Source organism: Lissotriton vulgaris, chromosome 2_1 (assembly GCF_964263255.1).
Source record: "Lissotriton vulgaris chromosome 2_1, aLisVul1.2, whole genome shotgun sequence".
Classification (NCBI taxonomy): domain Eukaryota; kingdom Metazoa; phylum Chordata; class Amphibia; order Caudata; family Salamandridae; genus Lissotriton; species Lissotriton vulgaris.
In genome coordinates, this window is record NC_141687.1 from 1,552,192,825 (window position 1) to 1,552,210,264 (window position 17,440).

Here is a 17,440-nt window from a genome sequence, read left to right on the forward strand (position 1 = left end):
ACTGTGTTTTTTAATTCTTCAGGTAAATTATTCTTATCGAACACAGGAAATAATTTACTTTCTTCTGCCTCAACCATTGACATTGTTAATTTGTAAAGTCCATCTTCTTCTGGAGTTTGAAGCTCTATACCATCCGGTGAGCAATATATTGCACAGTTCATTTTACAAAGTATATCCCTACCTAATAGATTTACAGGACTGCTATCACAAACTACAAATCTATGCATGTCTTTAAATTGACCTATTTCAACTTCAACTGGTTCAGTTAAATCTGTGTTTAATTTGCTGATTAGCTGCACCTACTACTTGGATTTTATCTCCAGAGAGAGGAAGGTTTTCTATTTCCACTGATCTAACAGTAGAACGGGTAGCACCTGTATCCACTAGGAAAGCAATTTCTACATCATTCACTTTACCATTTACAAATGGACCAGATTGATCTACCTCAAGAGTGGCTCCAAGCACACACTCTTCCTCCTCTCTCAGGCACCATCAGAAGTATTCTTCAGATTCACTCCCTCCATCTTCTTTCAACCAATATTGTTGAGATACATTCGACACATTCACTCTTGGCGATCTGTTTACCTGTTCACCTCTGCTGAATCCTGTTTCTGCACTGTATCTCTGTACATTTACACAGTTTGGAAGTGGCGGTTGTGGTAACTGACTTTGCTGAATCACTACCTGTCGCTGTAGCTGTTGCTGCTCATTTATCTCATTCTGCATCTGTGGATTTAATGATGTATTTTTTAACTAATTTCTGGGCGTATTCTTACATTCGCGCTTCCAGTGTCCAATTTCGCCACAATTAAAACATGGGATTTTCTGTTTTAACTCTTCTATATTTCAACATTCTTGTTTCCTAAACTTGCTAATTGTTGTTCAGCCATTTTTACCTGTGCCCACATAGCCTTTTATTTCAACTTATTTTGTTTAGCTTCTATTTCATCACTACAATATTTTGCTTTTCTCAATATCTCATCTACTGTGTTTGATTGCCAACCAACTATTCCAGTTCTTACCATTTCACTAATTTCAGGTCTCAAACCATATACAAATCTGTATATAAAATGGCTTATGTCTTTTTCAATTAAATGTTCATAACCACTGTATTGTTTAAATACTAGCAGTAATCTTTCATAAAATGAATGTACTGATTCCTTTGACTCTTGTATTGTTCTATCTATTTTAACCCAATCTATCTCTTTTGGGGGAATCTTGTTTTTCAAAAACACAATTACCTGTTCGTACTTTCTCATTACATCTGGAGAATGAGCACCTGTTACTTTATCTCGAGCATATTCTTCTTTAGGCCAATCTATAGTAATTTTACATTCTGCCCAAAGATCTGATGGGACAACTATGTCAAAGAATCCATCAAGATCAATCCGCAAAACTTTTTAAACTTTCACAAATCTGTCTACCTGTCGATACCATTCTACAGGTTTTTCTCTTAATCCAGGAAAATCATTTGTAAACATTAAAATGTCCTGTCTTGTCCATGGGACATGTACATACCCTCCTCCCGCTATTTCTCTCATTGGAAACTCATTTACTACTTTTTCCTTTTCTCTGACCGGAAAAGCTAAACTTGTTCTGTCTTCATCTCTTTTCTTTGACCATTTCGCTCTCCATTTACTTAATTCACCCCATTTTCTCAAAATCACAATTAACTCTTTTATATGAATGATTCTTCCTGTAATATTCATATTTTCAATAGTTTTTCTGCAAATTCTTCTGCTTACTTAAATCTACTTCTAATTCATAAGCCATATCCTCTAATTGTTCATATTTGTTTTTCGTTTTCCATGTTATGCTTTTGCAAATAAATAATAATTCATCATCCTGATATGCCTTCAATCTGTCAGCTCCAATCGTTCCATTTATTAACTCCTCTAAATCTGCTTTCAATTTTGCAACATCAAGTAATTTTGGTTCTGGGATTTGTGTTAAATCTATTTTACTCAGACTCTTTTCCGGAGTTCCAGAGTCAGATTCTGCACCAGATGGAGTTTTACATGACGAACTTTGATTTAAAGTTAAGTCAGGCATCATTATTTTCTCTCGATGTATTTCAGACAAATCTGAATAACATTTTTCAGCCATTTTCTGTATTTCAGAATTTAATGGAACAGTTAAAGCTGAATGTCTAATTTCCTTTTGATCAAATACTGGAAGAACAGGTCCAATCGTTACAGGTACTTTTACTGCTTCCATGCTTTTAGTTAACTGCTGTATTAATTCATTCGTAGAACGAATATATTCTGAGGTATTTGGTAATTCTTCATACCTTTCTGTTCTATTTCCATTTCTTGAAGTTTCATTTCTTTGAACTGGGGTTTTAGTATAATTTCTATTGTCTCCTGATATACTTGAATTACGTCCTGTTTCTACTCTTTCAGGTGTTTCTCTATAATTCGGATTTGTTTTAGGAGATGTCTCATCAATAATTTCTCTTTGAGGGGCACTTGGAGAAGACCATGAACAAACTGGTTGATAAGGTGGCGTTTTTTTTGTATACATTTCTTCTAATACCGCATCTTCTGAATCACTTTCTTCACTAATTCTATTTTTCTTTTGGGCACTCATTTGTCCAGTTACCTCATCAATTAATCTCACTGGATATAAACCATCAGACATGTCTGCACTTCTCCATCGACGCATTCTATCCTCATGTGTTTCTCTATCAGGACCTAATCCTGTTCCCCTTAATATGCCTCTACTCTCTCGTTCTAATTCAAACATTTCATCTTCCCATTCAAATAAAGCTTCAAATTGAGTAGGTCTAGGCTTTGGTACAAGTTTCATCATTTTTTCTCTTTGATTTTTCAAAACTGCTATGTTAAATGATCCATCTTCTGGCCATGCTTATACACCATCATTTTCAGTATACTTCATCCAATTCTCAATCCAAAGACAAGTATGATAACCATATTCACCCAACATATAAGCTGCAGGTGTTTTGTACTTATGAAGTAACCTTCCACCTTGCGTTGAAATTTTCTTGTCAGGTTTAATTTTGTTTTTCAATTTCTGAAACCATGAAAGCTTCTTTTTCTCCTTCATGAAATAGTAATCCACGTTTTTAAACAATTTCCCTTACTTCGGAAAAGATCGTAATAACTTTGTTACTCCGCAACACCAACCAATCCGTGCGTGAAACATACCAACAAACTAATCAAGTTAAACTTCGTCACTATTTTGCTCAATCAATAGAATTACTGTTTTTCAGGATGAGCCAATCAGCTGCGCGAATACTGTGACGTATGTTAGCCAATCACAGCGCAACACTTGTGACGTATGCTACCGCTGCAGCTTCCCTGTCCCTCGCTCCACTCCTTAAACTGACCCCTCCTTTACAAAAAATTTTCACACCGCCATATTTACAAATCTTTCAAATAAATTCAGTTAATAACTCCACAAAAACAAACCATTTGCCTGTTTCGCTAAAATAAAGTGATAGCTTTCCCAAACATTCAAGTATTCTTTTCGCGTGAAATAGACAACGCTATTTTCACAGAATATATAAATTCGTCGATAAAGTAAGGCTACTTTACCCTTCTAGCAAGTAATAAGGAACTCGTTTCTCTCTAAATGCACATACAGAGATATTTTATACCTCCTTAGAGACAATTTAGAGTTTCACTCGATCGTATATTACAAATTTACGCACACTCATACAGAAAAATCCCTAACCATGCATACATAAATCTTTAGTAGGACTTTAGCCCACTAATAGAAATCCTCACTCGCCAGTAAGATAGACGACGCTTCCTTACCCTTCACTCAAGCTTAGATAAATTCTACTACTCTTTTCACAGTGAGTTTTAAAACAGGACACTAGTCCCTATACTCGAAGGCTACGATTTCATAGACAATCCTCACTATGCATTTTACCTTACACACCTAAAATCCCTAAACTTGTGCTGTACGACCACAACACTTGTGATATACGGCGATACCACTATTTTGAAGCAGAACAAATGCGCTGTGTAACTTCACCTGTCACACTTCTCATGCCGGCACAAACCAGGAATTTTCACACTGCTGGAAAAAACCTTTCGACTACATATAACAACTGAACAAACTTAACATGTTTTAGACATTAATCCTATGTATTTACCATGTAACATGCTAGTTACCATAGAAACCGTAACTCTGCTACCAAGTAATTGATCCAGCGCTCTGATTGAAAAACTGTCTCACAAACGCTATCCAAACCTCAATACTCACCATTAATCATGAAACACATATAAAGGCCCATAATACCAATGAGACAATTTTTGAGCAGCTGAATCAGGTGGTATGATTAATAAATCTACTCACTTATTATTTACATTATTATATACAACTGCAGTTTTATCATCTTTACCATGGTTTTAAAAACATTTATTATTTATTCATCTGACCACTAAGGCCATTGGATCAACTGATGGAAACTAGACCATGAATAAACAAGACCAGCTTGTCTTTTTCAAATCTAATTTATTAACTTTATTTTTCATAAAGAAAAAGAATTTTTGTTTAAGAATCTTTATTTCATAAGCAATTAAGAAAGCAGCATTTATATAAGGAAATGAATTAAAACTGACATTTTCAAGGCAAGCTCAGAAAAACGAAGTATTAGCAGAATAACAGTTTCCATTCCCTAAATCTATTTCCCTGACTATTTCTTACTTCACCTAAAAAGGAAAAAATCATTTAAAGTCTGCTGTCCTTACATGCGCCAAAGGTCCAACAGCATGTCACGTCATTCAGGAATCGGAAACTAAGAGTTATTTCCCTCCTCATAGTGTCAGACTTTATACCTTTCTCTCTAGCTAAACTTTCTACATTTTACATTCTTTTAAGCAAATCCGAGCTTTTCATTGGCTGTCCAGTGTCAGTCCATGATAAAATTTATTAGGTAATCTCAGACTCTTGACTAAGTCCAGGCTTCAAATAAGCCCTATTGTCTTTCATTTCCACATCTTTCAGCTTCCTCAAGAAAGTTACTTTTTCCTCGGGTTTCGAACATTTACTTCCTAGCCTTGAGCCTTTTTCCATGTGCACGTTCAAACACGACCAAAGAACTGCTTTTCAATCAGCAATGACAATGCAGTAAAAATCTTCACAGCTACGCCTGTGCAAAGACTTCACTCTGGACAAGGTTTCACGTCTGCAGCTCTGTCAGCCATATTTTCTGTACTACCTTTAGGCCTCACTTCGGAAACTATTATTTAAACAAACACACGACATCAATTAATTAAAGAATTGAGACCCATTCTGTTACCCGCCCCCTTTACTAATTAATCCTGTTAATTATGTTACCTAGCAATAAGCACATACAAGCAGCATTATAATTACTTTTCCTTTTTGATCATCACGAACTCCATAAGATTTTCATCACAGGAAAAACATAACATTAGCACATAAAATAGGCACATGCCATTAATTTAACTGCCGCATTTAATACTGACAAAGACAATAGACAAGGTTAGTTTATTATTTTTTCTTTGCGTATGCAACATAGAGCACATTAGTTTATCCCACGTGTATTGATGAATGTATTCTTAAACTAAGTTGATTAGTAATTTCATCATAAGCTTATTAATTTGATTACTATTATGGAAGATTAACTTCACAAGTTTGAACAAAATCTTGTTCTTCACCTTGCTCCATCAGGCTATACTAATGCGATTGTGAAATCTAATACACCCTGTAGTTATACATCATAATTGGAAGTGAAATGTGGCCGGGTAAAACTAAGCTCCCTAGATATTGATCTCGAAAGGGGATGTTTATGCGGACAGAATGTAATATATAAACCATTCCATTTCGAGCCTGACAGCCTGCCCGAAGCATATCTTAAAGAAGTTAAACTCATTGATAGTCATAATTAGGAAGGTCGTGGCATTTATATATTAGGCTTAAACATTCTGTCTACAGAGTCCTAATTCAACATCTGTTCTTAGCAATTAAGATTTCTGAGATTGCTTACATGTTTACACTGTTGGTTCTATTCATGCGATCTTGAGATTTATGTCACCTCAATAGTCTTTCCAGGTGTGAGTCATGGCCAGTACTATGCATTAGAAACGGCAGTTCGCATGATTGTATACATGTTAAGGTGTGTACATACTGGTAATTCAGTTAATGCGATATAGAGAAGTAAATCACATAAATGTTCTATCTTTCCATGAATCGAGGCATATACACACTTTTTGCACTTTACATTACATTACAAACATAAAAATTTACATTTCAATATATAAACATGGGACTAGGTATATCAATAACAGGTGTAAGGATAGCCCTATGTGTATGATGTATTACACGTGTACTGACTAGTGGTCCTGTTATTCTTGTCAGCCTAGCTGTAGAGGTCTGTTACATCTTGGATATCCCATGTATGGTGTGTAACACAGATCTATGTGCATTTTCTGGTGGCCAAAGTAAAGTCTGCAATCTAGCCTTTCCTGTCATGGAGTTACAATCTACTCATTTGTACAAATGTCTCTTCCTGTTCATTGGGGCCGTGGGTTATTGCCTCGATGTTGTGTATCCAACGGCATTCCGTGAAATTTAATTGCGTGGCGATATTGCCACTTCTCTTATGGGTGATCACTTTTTCCAGTACTATCCATTCCATTTGTTCATGCGTATGTCCCATTGTAGAAAAGTGGTCTACTAATGGTGCTCCTTGTACTTTGCATCTTATTCTGCTTTGGTGTTGTAGAATTTTGGTCTTTACTTTTTGTGTCGTCTGGCCTATGTAGACCAATAGGCATGGGCATCTTATTGCGTATATAACATTCTGGCTGTTACAATTCGTGAAGTGATTGAGGGTATATGTCTTACCACGGTGTGGGACCATTTTTCCAGTTATTGCGTATTTGCAAGCTTTGCAGCTGCCACACCTTTGATGTCCAGTGATGGGTGGAAGACCTAACAGATCTGGTGTTGGAGTGATTTCCAGAAATGAAGACACCACATAATCTTTCACATTCATTCAATCAAATATCTTTATTCGATTGTAAGCATTACAATCATGAAAGTACAATTCATCAACAGACGGTTAAAAGCAATCCGGATAATTCATTTGTCAGATACAGAATTCTTTATACAATATGAGAGATAAAAGCAGCGGGCAGCATAAACATTTTAAAAATATAATAAATACATAAATAATTCAATATGAAAGATAAAAAATGCCCAAGGCATTAGCAGCATAATTATCCCTCCATACTTTTCCTGAAAGTGATTGCTAATTTCAGAAAATTACAAACAAATAAAGTGCAATCGCATTTCAATAGTTGGAGGTAATAAAGTGCAGGTTTTATCTGTGCGAAATTCAGTTTTTTAAGGCAGGGTTTTAAGTATAGTTTCCGGGGTGTTATGTAATAAGGACAAATGAATAAAAAGTGTGCCAGATCTTGCGGAGACTTCCCGTCGCAGCCGCAAGCTGGCAACACCTCACCCCGATGAGCCCCACTTGGTACCGCCAATAGGAGATGGAATAAGTCAAAACGGAACCTTGTTAGCAGGTAGCGTTCATAGCCAGTCATAGGCCATGATAAGTATGGTTCCATTTGTAGACAGGTTTTAAGTAGTACGTGTTTCCTAACACTGTCCTTCTGTAACTCAACCTCTTCCCTGTCAGTATACCTGGTTGTCAACATGGCATTTTTTACAAAAGTAACATCGGGTTTGGTGATAGAATTTGGGGTTAAGAATAAATCAGTCCGGCCAATTGCCGTCAAGCAGTCCTTGATATACTTCAGCCACGGGACCTTAAACCTTCCATCCAATGTTAGGGCTTCTTTTAATATATCATGAGTGAGGGGTATATCTTTGTTAAGCCAGCAGTTCAACCAGCACAATACCGGGTTCACTGCTATTCTATCACATAGATAGGGAACACCCAACTCCTCATGCACCGAGAAATTTCCAATTCCCCTTGGCAGCCTCAGTATTTTCTTCAAAAGGTTATTTTCTGTAACCTCTAGGTCCCTCATCTTACAATAACCCCAGAGCTCGCTTCCATAACAGGCGACAGTAACACTTTTTGCCTGATATAATTTAAGCAGAGCGGCCGTCGGGCTATTGCCAATTTTTTTCGCAAAGCCAAGTATGGCCGCATTGACACGTGTTACCTCGCCCTTCTTTTTAATAACAGCTGGGCCCCAGGATAATTTATGATCTAAAAGGACCCCAAGGTATGAAAAAGTATTAGTGGTAGGGATTTTTTCCCCATTTATACAAAAAAGATTAGTTTTTCGAGAACCCTGTCCTGTTTTCATGACGTAGGACTTAGAGTTATTAATGCTTAGGCCACGGGACTCCATGAAGTTAAAGAAGGAATTTAAGAGTTTCTGGAGACCATTTGCTGTCCTAGAAATAAGGACAGCAAATGGTAAAGCAGCACAGGAACCCCCTTGCGGCCCACAAAGGGGTAATCGGCTCCAGTTTTTAGCAGATATTCCTCCAATTCGTTGATGTACAAATTGAAGAGGAATGGAGCCAGGATGCACCCCTGTCGCACACCCCAATTTATTCTAAATTCCCCCGTTACTTTTAGATCTTGGGTGTAACGGACGTTGGCTCTTGTATCCGAGTGCAGATCAGCCAGAAAATTAACTAAATTCCTCTCTACACCCATCTTTATCAGGGTAACCCATAGTTTATCTCTGTCCACGCAGTCAAAAGCAGACGATAAGTCCATAAATGCCATATAGACAGTTCCTTGTTTGGCCAGGGTATATTTACTTAAGATCAAATACAGGTTCAGACATTGTGTGATTGTCGAATGTCCAGGTCTGAATCCATATTGTATGGGTGATAAAATATTATTTTCTTTTGCCCATGTGGATAGCCTATTCAGAATTATACCACCTACCACTTTGGCTACAGAATTAATTAAAGATATTGGCCTGTAGCATAATGGGCTGCTGCGGTCGCCCTTTTTAAATACAGGGACTATGGTCGATAACCCCCAAGACCTTGGGCACCCCGAGATCACTGCTGCGTTCACTACCGCCGTGAGGACGGGTGCCCAAAAAGAAATGCTGGACCCAAAAAGGTCCGGTGGTAAGCCATCCGGGCCTGGGGCCTTATTACTAGTTAGTCCTTGGATACCCCTTTCAACCTCGTTAACTGAAAAGCACAGAGAATTCACAGATAAGGTTAAAAAAGCATTTTCTGCCCGTTGCTCATTACTCTTAAAAATTGCACTGAAATGGGTCACCCACTCCTCCTCTGGGATATTCGTGCCAAGGGCTGTATCGTTAGGATTATCAAACAAAGGTTTGTTAATAATTTGCCAGAATTTATTACTATTCCCCAGCACTGATGGGTCAAGGAGAGACTCCATAGTGTTAGCCTTGATTTCTTTTTTTCTGGCGGCTAATGTTTCCTTGTAGATCAAGCGCAAATTTTTAATTTGGTCATAGTCTCTAGGTTTGATTTTTTTTGATATGCAGGTTAGCAGTTCCTCTTCACATGACTTATTTATTTCAATGTACAAATTTGCTTGGTTTACCATTGACCACTTTAGACGGCGTCTACCATTTATGCAACTCAGCGTTCCCCGATCTTCACGGGACGTTCGCTGTTCAAATAAAGCCCCACCCAGGTTGATAGTTAGGGGGTTATGATCACTGTAGATACTCGTATGAATAGTAAATCTCGAGACCCAAATTACAAGATCTGCAGATACTAATATGTGGTCTATAAAGGACCCCTGTCCTAAACCTTTAAAAGTGGGAACATCATAGACCTTTGTCTCAGGGACCATGGACATGGCTACAGTTAAATTATTTTCGTTCACCAGGTCGTTCAAATTCACTCCTCCCCTAGAATGGACAAAATGGAAACCTTCCACACTGTTACATCCCAACGATCCCATTGGGGTGAAACCTGGGTTGCCACATGGGTGTACATTGAAATCACCTACAATCAACATCTTCCGAGACAGAGTGCTTGCACCTTTTCTCAACATCTCTTTTAAAGACAAAATATTACATTCACCATTACCATTAATAGCGTTGTAAAAATTAATCAGGGTCAAAGCATGTTTGCCTCTCTTCAGTTCAAGCATTTGAATGTTCCGATTGGCATTATAACAGTTACTTATTTTACAACATAATCCCAGATTAATAAAAATGGCTAGGCCCCCCTTTGCTCTTCCCCTAGTTGATGCAACTGCGGGTATAACAAAGCTTTGAAAACCCTCAATGTGGGCATTTTTATCCTCCATCCATGTCTCTTGAAGGCATATAACTGTGTATTTTTTAACAAATGCTAACCAGGCAGAGTCACGTATTTTATCGGCCAGACCTGCTATATTCCAGGAGACTAAACTCACACTACAATCACCTGACGCTGTTTCTAAAACAGATTCTCTGATAAATGGGTCTGGCATCAAGTTGATTTGTTCTGCATGTATAGCCCCCAGGTTTACAGTGCTAGACGTGTTTAGTTCTGTGTAGACCAGAGGAAAATTATGGGCCTCAGACAAGACAGGTGATATGCTATTGTTCTTTGGGTGATCTATATTTGTCACTGTCTTACTGGTGTTATCTGGCTTTGTCATCTGTGGGGGGCTATTATGGCTTGTTTATGTACCTCCCCTTGTGCGTAACTACTTAGTATAGGATCATCTGATGTTATTATGACTGAGCCAGCATGAAGTCAGTCGACCCCGTCCAAGTCACTCTGATTATAAAAGGCGTCAAACCTATTTGTGATAGGTACATTATAGTGGGTATTTGGATATGTAAGTTGGGAGTGTTCTTGGTGGTAGTACAACCCATGAGCAACCTCCCGATTCTCTGGATAAGTTCCTTGATAACTAACCTCTCTAGGTTCCCAGGATATGTTCCTCCTAGACTGCCTTTGTTCTCCAGCAGTATAATGGCCATGATTTCGGGATGTTATTCCACTGTGATATTGGTTATAATTATCTGGAGCTCTTTCCTGCTCAGCAGTGGGATATGAGTGCACTGATGTTAGGGAATGGTTATTCCGGGGGTAGAAATAGCTCAGATCCATGGTACGGATCAAGCTGCTGATAGAGCTATCCTTCCAACCAGTTATGTGCCTTGCCGCACGACCATCCTTAAAATTGACTACAACACAATCGCCCTCTGTGGATTTAACTCTATTTCCCACCCAGTCAACTCTCCTAACATTTGTTATTTTGCCGCTGATATAGGGGGGGATCGGTCTGTGAACAGTTAGCCAATGGCTTACTTTGTTTTTCAAGTCCCCATAGCTTTCTGTTTTACCTGTTTCTAGTTCTGGTACACCAATCATTACTATGTTGTGCCGGTGAGAATCAGGTGGGAGGTGAATGTGGGTAACTTTTTTCGGGTTTAACGTTTTAGGTGTTTGATTTGGGCGTGTGTCTGATGTAGCATTTTGTGTAGTTGTTGGCCTTTGGGGCTCAGTCTGGCCGTCGCGTGGTTCAGGGGATAAACCTTACTCAGCCCATTCACTCTCATCAATGTCAGGTGTAAGGTTCTCAGATGAGGTGGGCATGGTCAGTGCTACAGTTGTGTTGTTATTAGTTTGTATAGGTTGTGTTGAAGTGTTTTGCACTGAAGTGTTTACAGGAGGAGAAGGTGTCAAGTCGGAACTACCACTTTGATTATTAATCTTAGCTTGTATCTTCATGATCTTCGATTGTTTAAGATTACTTTTGGGTGGTAGGGAGCTATCCTTTGATATTGGTACGGAAAGGATCTTTAAGATACTTGAAGTGTCCTTTCTTTGTAATTTTTCAAATTTCGCAAGGGTTTGCTCTATACAGGTAATTTTGTCACACAGAGGTTGCAGTAGAGATTTAATTAAGTGTTCCAAAACATTTTTTGCCCGTTTGAATGAAAACATGGGGACCTCTGGTATTGCGATTTCGGGGCCTACCAGGTTCCAGTATTTTTTGATTACTTTTATTATCTCATGTCTTCTTGCATTAAAAGTAGTAACACAAATCAACTTGTCGGTTTCCCTGTTTTTTGGTTTTACTTCCAGTAAGGTTTCTCGTGGTCTGTACCAGGCTCTTTTCCTGGCTCTGTTCAGGAGCCCTTTAGGATACCCCCTCACCCTCAGTTTGGAAAAGAGTAGATCACTTTCCTTAAAGTAGTTATTTCTTCTTGTGCAGTTCCTGCGGACGCGCAAGAATTGTCCATATGGCAGGTTGTCCTTCAGGTTTCTGGGGTGGTGCGAATTGTATTGCAAGAGTGTGTTCCGATCAGTTGTTTTTTTTAAAAGGTTCATTACAATTCTCCCTTCTTCACTTTCCAGAGTAAGGTCTAGAAATGGGATCGACTCTCTGTTGTGTGCCATAGTGAACTGAATGTCAGTAGAGCGGGCATTCAACCATGATAGGAATAACTGGAGGGTATCTTCTGTGCCTGTCCAGATCATTACAATGTCATCAATATATCGATTCCAAGAAGTGATGTTGTCAGTGCTTGGGTTATGGTCTTGGTATATGTATAGGTTTTCAAAGGATGTATGTTGTTACAACGCATGCTTTTACCACGCATGCCTTTACAACGCAGGTTTTTCAACGCAAGTCGTTACAACGACTTGCGTTAGGGGGTGCTGGATAGTGAATAGTTTAATTTACTATTCCAACTCCAGTCCCCGAGGATAGTAGGGAAGGTGTTGGATAGTAAATTAAACTATTACCTATCCTGGAGCACCCCCCCAGCGCAAGTCGTTGTAATGACTTGCGTTGAAAAACCTGCGTTGTAAAGGTACTGCGTGGTAAAAGTTGCGTCATAAAGGATGTTTCCCGTTTTCAAAATTGTCCATGTATAGGTTCGCCAGACTGGGGGCAAATCCGGCCCCCATGGCAACTCATTTGCACTGGTAAAAGAACTTGTTTTGAAATATAACGTTTTTTGTCATTGCGATTGTGAGTAATTGGATCAAGAATCCGTGGGGATCCAATGTAGTGAAGGGCGAGTGTCTAGGACTTTTCTGATGACTGTAATGGCTTCCTCATGTGGTATGCTCGTATATAGTGAACATACGTCGAGTGTGACAAAGAATTGGGTTGATTTTTCGAAAGGATTATTCTCCAGCATTTGAATGGTGTGCATGGTGTCATGTATAAATGATCTTGCTTCCCATACAAACGGCTGTAGGAAGTATCCAGGTATTGGTTAACAGGTTCTAAAATAGAACCACACCCCGAGACTATCGATCTCCCTGGTGGTTTCTGTAGGTTTTTATGAACTTTTGGTATTGTGTAAATCGTTGGGGTCCTGGGTGCTTCATTGTTCAAGAATTTGAATTCTGGTTCTGACAAGAATCCTTCTTCGAGGCCATGTTTGGTGAGTTCCTTGATAAGTTTGGCAATCTCCTTCGTTGGGTCCCTTGGTATGTGGGTGTAGCTGTTTTCACAATTTAGTTGTGTGATTTCTGCAATATTGTCTTCCGTATTCTGGATTACCACTGCCCCGCCTTTGTCAGCAGTCTTTATCACAATAGTTGTGTTGTCCTTCATTGTTTGCAGTGCCACTCTTTCTTCTTTCGTGATGTTATGTTTGATGTACTTCGTGTTCTGTAGGAGGTTCATGATCTCTGTCATTACGACTTTCTCATAAGCAAATATTTACTCATTCATGAGATATGAGGCAGGGTTGAAAGTTGATGGGGGACGGAAGTCTGTAGCTGCTGGTTTTCTTGTGTACTCTTCTCTTTTTGCGAAGAAGTACTTTAAACTGATTTTTCTAAAGAAATTTTGTATTTTCAACTTAACGTTGAAGGAGTTAGGGGGACTGTCGGTATGAATGATAAGCCCTTTGCCAAGATATCATGCTCTGCTGTATTCAAGGAGTAGTTGGAGATGTTTAAGATGGGATCTTTCATGTTGGTGATGCTTTGTTGTTCAATATTGCCTCCAATCCGTAAGTTAGCTTCACTCGGTCTTGCTGTCATGATGGTATTTACCAGCGGTACGTTTGACGTCTTGTGCTGATTTCTCTGTATTTCTGTTGAGGTTTTGGCTGGAACGGAACTCTTGTGTTGCCCAGGCGGTTGCCTCTCCCTTGGATCCATCTGGGTGGGCTTGCCCAGTTGGTGTCTCTGTTGTTCCAAGAGGGATCCCCTAAAAAAGAGAACAAATTCTGGGACCCAACTTTTCTTGGTTTGTAGCCCACCTTGGTGTATTGCCGCGGTGGGGAAGTTAAGTGCTTGTGGTTGATAGGATGGTACTTGTTGGTAGGTCCTTGGATCCGAGCTGGTGCTTGCTCTTTCTGACTCACTGTCAGGGCCACTCCCAAAGGAAGAATTTGAAAAAGTGGTGAATCTTCTATTGTTCTGTCTGTTCCGATTCGTATAGTGTCCTTGGGAATCCTGGATGTAATAACTGTCACAGATGTAAGGATAAGTGACTTTTATCATACGTCTTGATGTCCTTGGCTAGTTTTTCTAGTTTTTTATTCAGTGTTATGGTATTGAACTCAGAAATGTCTTTCTCAGCCCGTTCCAGTGCTTCTCTAGCGTTCCTCAGTGATTTGTCTTCCAGAATTTCTTTTTTAAGGTCTGCGATCTCTTGGATCAATTTTTTCACGTACTCCAGTGCTGTCTCGACACCCAACACCATCCAGTGTCTGGAGCAGTTGTTGGCGACAAAGCTGAAGCCTTCGCGGAATTTGGGTATTTCAATGAAGATCCCAGGTTCGTTGTGCACTTGCAATCCCTTTGGGATAATGTTCTCTTGTAGATACTTTGTAAACAAGTGACCATGCAGGCGTGTGCGAATCAATTTCTTCTCTAGTCTTTCTAGACGTGTCAATTTGTCATTCAGGGTAGTATCTACAGGAGTCAGTCCTGTGCCTAGGTAGTCAAATTCACCCTGTTCCTGGATTCATTTTTTAATATATTCCTCCGTGTACGATAATGTTTATTTTTCTGACATGTTATTACAATTTTATGTGACACAAATAAATGTGTGGATGTACCCTCGCAGGTATGCACCTGTGCTAGAAAGCCATTACAAGTAATGGGGTAACCCAGTAACCCTCAGAACCTGCGTAAGGGATATAAACAAAAAAGTTGGTTCTATTGGGAACACACTTGAATTGAAAATTGTCTTGAATACATATAGGAAACCAATTTACTTTGTAAATGATATATCAAGAAGGACACAAAACAATGACCACAGTGGAAGAGACAAGTCAATCTTTAGTATTTAACCGTTTTGAATAAATTGCAAAAGCAGTATTTGAACAAGCTGTCCAAAACACAACACAAACATATACTAGGAATAAATTGAGTGGGAGAGTCGTGACTGGTGACTAAGGGGTCCATTATGATGGCGGGCGGATTGCCCCCACCAGGCTGGCGGTGGCCACCGCCAGCCTGGCGGGGGCAATCCGCCCGCCATCATCCCTCGTTTCCCCCCGCCATATTAGTATGGGGGGGTGACCTCGGCGGACGGAAAGACCGTCCGCTGCTTTTCCGCCCCGGTCACCGGGGAGGAAAAGGAATAATATGGTGGCGGTGTCTATCAGACACCGCCAGCCATATTATAATGGGCATTTTACAATGCCTTTCCGTGGCGGCAATGCCGCCATGGAAAGGCAGGTGGACTTCACTCTGGGGGCCCCCTGCAGGCCCCCAGAGTGAAGCACAGTAGGGGGGTGCACACGGGGGTACCTATGGTACACCCCTGCATTTGCATAATGAAAGCGGCAGGCACTGCGCGGTGCCTGCCGCTTTCATTATGGAAATGCTGCAATGCATTTTTAGCATTGTGGCGGGCGGTGCAGAGAGCACCGCCCGCCACAATGCTAAAAGTACAGGATGTGACCGCCACTGTGGCGGGCACATCCTACTGCCATCCCCGGGACCCCCGCCCTTAAGGCCGACGGTCCCGTTTACCGCTAGGGTGGCGGGCGGGCTTCTGATGAGGCCCTAAGTGTTGAAAATGATAAAACAATTACAAACCGAATCATACAATTACACAAAACAATACATTTAAAGTATCCACTGTGCATTACAATAGTCTCAGGAGAATAAATAATTTCTTAGGTTCCTTTGGACTCTGTTCAGGTGGAGATATATACAGAACGTCCATGTTTCGACCCTAACAAAATTGCGCTGGTTTGTGTGCATCAAGGGCAGGTCTTCATCAGGACTCGAATATGGTAGGACAGCCTATGGATGTAAATTAACATGTGGTAAGAGCCTGGTGTGTGTCACTATTAAAAGCCAGGGGTGGCGTTATTCTAAACACGGCCTTTTGTGCTCACCTTATTGGTAGTAGGTGTATTATTCGAGCGTTCTTTGGTTTGCGGAGGTTGTCAGCCGAATAACTCCTGCGGCATGAATTGCGCAATAATTCAATAAAAAAGGGGGGTAAAGTGGCACCCAGGGAGCGCGTTCGGGATGTCTCACTGCATGCGTGTATTTCTCCGAATGACAACCCGGGCCCTCTGGTGGTGCCTGTTTGACATGCGACACCTATTGCGTACGTGCCGATAAGTGTGTGCGAGGAAAGACTGTTTCCTCCTTCACGAAGGGCTATACTAAGGCAATTGTGAAATCTAATACACCCTGGAGTTATTAATCATAATCAGATATAAATTATATCGGAGTACTGTGCATCATACAGGATATGGAGGCAAGGGAGGAGCCCTTCACAATCTTCGCACCGGCTGGTGTTGAGGATTCTAAATAAAGACATAAGGTAGACTCCTCCCTTGCCTCCATATCCTGTATGATATACAGTACTCCGATAGAATTTAAATCTGAGTGTCACCTTACCCCCCTTTTTTTATAGAATTATTGTGCAATTCATGCCGCAGGTATTATTCAGCTGACAACCTCCGCAAACCAAAGAACGCTCGAATAATACACCTACTACCAGGGCCGGACTGGGAACGAAAACCGGCCCTGGCAAAGGACTCTCCCACTCAATGTATTCCTAGTATATGTTTGTGATGTGTTTTGGAAAGCTTGTTTAAATACTGCTTTTTGAATTTATGCAAAATGGTTAAATACTAAAGATTGACCTGTCTCTTCCACTGTGGTCATTGTTTTGTGTCCTCCTTGATATATCATTTAGTAAATTGGTTTCCTATATGTATTCAAGACAATTTTCAATTCAAGTGTGTTCCCCACAGAACCAACTTTTTTGTTTATATTCTAATCTTTCAATGACTCGATCATGAGTGATTGACAAAAAGTCTTCCACCAGAGGAAACCAGGAGTACTCCTCTATAATTACTATGAGGTAATGCCCATTTCCAAGGGGTCCAAGGAAGTCAAGTGCAATTTCTCCCAGACGTTTCTTGGAAGATCCAACATGTTCAAAGGATGCTGTGTTGTTTTGGGAGATAAATAGTTACACAAATTACAAGCCTGGAGCTCTCTCTTAACTTGCTCATTAAGATGAGGGAGCCAAACACGGTCCTGGAGGACTTGCTTTGTGGCGACAATT

General features: G+C 40.0%; 1 pseudogene; it reads right to left on the minus strand.

Moving 5' to 3' along the window:
* Positions 1 to 1,713: 1,713 nt before the first annotated feature.
* On the minus strand, positions 1,714 to 3,075 carry LOC147732890 (uncharacterized; annotated as a pseudogene).
* Positions 3,076 to 17,440: the final 14,365 nt, after the last annotated feature.